We start from the raw sequence: 4,293 nt of genomic DNA, 5'->3' as shown, positions 1-4,293 counted from the left end.
TGTGCTTCAAAGTAGCACCATGATCTTCATAGTAGAGAGTCTCTCATGTTATCACTTTCATATACTAGTGGGAATTTTACATTATAGAACTTGGCTTGTATATTCCAATGATGGGTTTCCTCAAATTGCCCTAGGTCTTCATGAGCAAGCAAGTTGGATGCACACCCACTTAGTTTCCTTTTGAGCTTTCATATACTTATAGCTCTAGTGCATCCGTTGCATGGCAATCCCTACTCACTCACATTGATATCTATTGATGGGCATCTCCATAGCCTGTTGATATGCCTGGTTGATGTGAGACTATCTTCTCCTTTTTGTATTCTCCACAACCACCATTCTATTCCACCCATAGTGCTATGTCCATGGCTCACGCTCATGTATTGCGTGAAGATTGAAAAAGTTAGAGTATGAAATGATTGCTTGGCTTGTCATCGGGGTTCTGCATGATTTAAATACTTTGTGTGGGGAAGATGGAGCATAGCCAGACTAAATTATTTTGTAGGGATAACTTTCTTTGGCCATGTTATTTTGAGAAGAAATGATTGCTTTATTAGTATGCTTGAAGTATTATTATTTTTTATGTCAATATAAACTTTTGTCTTGAATCTTTCTAATCTGAATATTCATACCACAATTAAGAAGATTTACATTGAAATTATGCCAAGTAGCACTCCACATAAAAAATTCTCTTTTTATCATTTACCTACTCGAGGACGAGCAGGAATTAAGCTTGGGGATGCCTAATACGTCTCCAACATATCTATAATTTTTGATTGCTCCATGCTATATTATCTACTGTTTTGGACTATATTGGGCTTTATTTTCCACTTTTATATTATTTTTGGGACTAACCTATTAACCGGAGGCCCAGCCGAGAATTGTTGTTTTTTGCCTATTTCAGTGTTTCGGAGAAACAGAATATCAAACGGAGTCCAAACGGAATAAAATCTTCAGGAACGTGATTTTCTCACCGAACGTGATCTAGGAGACTTGGACCTTGCTCCAAGGAACAAAAGAGGCGGTCACAAGGGTGGGGGGCACCCCCCCTAGGGCGTGCCCCCTGCCTCATGGGCCCCTCGTTGCTCCACCGACGTACTTCTTCCTCGTATATATACACACGTACCCCCAAACGATCAGAATAGGAGCCAAAAACCTAATTCCACCGCCGCAACTTTCTGTATCCACGAGATCCCATCTTGGGGCCTGTTATGGAGCTCTGCCGGAAGAGGGCCGTCATCACGGAGGGCTTCTACATCATCATAGCCTCTCCGATGAAGTGTGAGTATTTTACCTCAGACCTTCAGGTCCATAGTTAGTAGCTAGATGGCTTCTTCTCTCTCTTTGAATCTCAATACAAAGTTCTCCCCCTCTCTCCTGGAGATCTATTCGATGTAATCTTCTTTTTGCGGTGTGTTTGTTGAGATCGATGAATTGTGGGTTTATGATCAAGTCTATCTATGAATAATATTTGAATCTTCTCTGAATTCTTTTATGTATGATTGGTTATCTTTGCAAGTCTCTTCGAATTATCTGTTTGGTTTGGCCAACTAGATGCATGCTGGATAACGGTCGATGTGTGGAGTAATAGTAGTAGATGCAGAATCGTTTCAGTGTACTTGACATGGACGTGATGCCTACGTTCATGATCATGCCTAGATATCATCATAAATATGCGCTTTTGTACCAATTGCTCGACAGTAATTTGTTCACCCGCCATAATATATGCTAGTGAAACCTATGGCCCCCGAGTCTACTTTACATCATGTAAGTTTCCGGTCTACAATTCTAGTATACTATTTATTTTGCAGTCTTTTCTTTTCAATCTATACAACAAAAATACCAAAAATATTTATCGTATTATCTCTATCAGATCTCACTTTTGTAAGTGTCCGTGAAGGAATTGACAACCCCTTTATCGCATTGGTTGCGAGGTTCTTGTTTGTTTGTGCAGGTACTAGGCGACTTGCGTGTAGTCTCCTACTGGATTAATACCTTGGTTCTCAAAAACTGAGGGGAATACTTACGCTACTTTGTTGCATCACCCTTTCCTCTTCAAGGGAAAACTGATGCATGCTCAAGAGGTTGCAGCCCCTGGCGGCCGGATTGGTAAAGCGGGGCAGTCGAGCCCCATCTTCGCCTCTTTATAAGAAGGGGAGGGGATGGCATCCTTCAATCCTTCAATATTAATATCCTTCCATCTTGACTCCTTCCTTCCCTTCGCAATGGCGAGAGGGCACGCCGGTGCTCCGATGGCAGCGACGAGGCTCTCTGCTCGATAGTGTGCCCCCCTCCAGAAGAGCTTGTGGCGGCGGAGCCGGCCGCGAGAGGAAGAGGGAGGGGACGAGGCCGAGGCTGTTGTGGCGCTCAGGGGAGAGGAGGACGGGGCAGCACACCGGCCGTGCCTCCGCCAGCGGCTCCTCCCCCGTTGGAGGGCCATGTCGAAGACCAGCCCCGCGAATTCTTCATCAGGCTGCACAGGCCAATGCACGGTCACCTCCGTCTCCCCACTCCGTTCACTTGGGAGATGGAGCTCGACCCGCCACAAGCCTTGAGGCTGCATATGAGGGGCTGCGGGAATGGCGGCATGCGGGTCGATGTCGACTTCGCCGCCCCTCATGTCATGTATCTCCGCCGCGGGTGGAAAGCCTTCGCATGTGCCCATAGCCTGTCGAAGGGGCTCGTCCTCCACTTCAAATTGATGGAGAATGGCCTGCTCTCCATCAAGGTTTTTGGGCACTTGGGAACTCGCCTAAGGTGTTGCGTGGAGAGCTCCACTGATGATGAAACCTCCTCCTCAAGCGGGAGTGACGAGGAGGACAGCGACAGCGGCGATGAGGGCGTCAGGCGGGAAGGCGTCGACTCCGACTCCGACTGACCGTGCTGCCCTTCTCCCTCGGCCACGCACCCTGCCGAGGGTCTTCCTCGTCAAGCTCTCCATCGGCGCGCTCCCCGCCGCTTCCTTTTTGCCTTCACCTACCGCACCTGGGAGGAAAGGGGCAAGAACAGAGATCACGGGGCACCTATCTTTCTTTTAAATTGTAGGCACCTGCCAAATCTTAATTTCTAGATAATATAATCTCTCGATTCCATGCTTGTGTCCTGTAACCTCTGTTCTTGCATCAGCATGTCAATGAAAAAGTCTAGCCTTGCCAGGAACCCGTGCAAGTGTTATGGTCGTGCAGAGGCGAAACGCCTGCCGGAGAATCATATCTGCCGGGTTACAAACAAAGGGTCCAGCCCCCCGTCCACCTCCTTTTAGCAAGGGCTACTACGACCACTCCGACCGAAGCAGCATTCGTGCCGGAAATGGGAGCACCCAAGTTTTTAAAGAAGAGTGGTGAGGTTTTCTAATGCACAAGTCATAGGTTACGAACACGAATGGGCAAGAGGTAAACTTTATCTGTTTGGTTTGCCGGGGATTGCCGTGCCGGGCGGTCTTCTCGACTTCTTGCCGGAGCTGGGTCCTTGGCGGGATTGCGCGCCCTTGCCGTGGCTGGAAAGAAGAGAGGGCAAGAGCATGGAACCCTGGTGGTCCACCAACATTTATTGGAATTAAAAAGCAGTATACTACCCTAGACAAGCATGCATATATGTATACAGAAAAACATGGGAATCGATAGGAAACTATACATACTAAGGGATACCTTTCCCTGACTATGCACAGGGTCTGTGTCTGGCTTTGTACATAGCTTTACATGCCTTGCCGGCAAGGCTAGTACAAAATGGGGGTTGCCGGGGCTCTCGGCAACCGCACCTTAGGGGCAAAACTTGCGAAGATGTTCGATATTCCAGGAATTGCTCACCGGAATGCCATCTTCGGTCTCCAGGCGGACTGCAGTGGGCCTGGTGACTCGTATTACCCGATAAGGGCCTTCCCACTTTGGTGTCAACTTGTTTGAATTATTGGCGGATTGGATCCGCCGAAGAACAAGGTCACCTTCATCAAGGCTTCGGGCGTGAACCTTGCGGCTATGGTAGCGGCGCAAGTCTTGCTGGTAGCGAGCGGCTCGCACAGCAGCCCGAAGACGATCTTTCTCAAGGAGCATCGCATCATCTTGGTGCAACTGCTCTTGCTCAAGCTCATCATAAGCGAGCACTCGAGGTGACCCGTATATGAGTTCTGTCGGGAGAACTGCTTCTGCCCCGTATACCAGGGCAAAGGGTGTCTGGCCAATGGCTCGATTTGGTGTCGTCCTAATTGACCAAAGAACCGTTGGCAATTAATCAATCCAGCGCCTTCCGCACTTGTGCAGCTTGTCAAAAGTTCTGGTCTTGAGGCCTTGCAGCACTTCT

Source organism: Triticum dicoccoides, chromosome 6A (assembly GCF_002162155.2).
Source record: "Triticum dicoccoides isolate Atlit2015 ecotype Zavitan chromosome 6A, WEW_v2.0, whole genome shotgun sequence".
Taxonomy (NCBI): Eukaryota; Viridiplantae; Streptophyta; class Magnoliopsida; order Poales; family Poaceae; genus Triticum; species Triticum dicoccoides.
Note: the sequence above shows the minus strand (reverse complement) of the source record.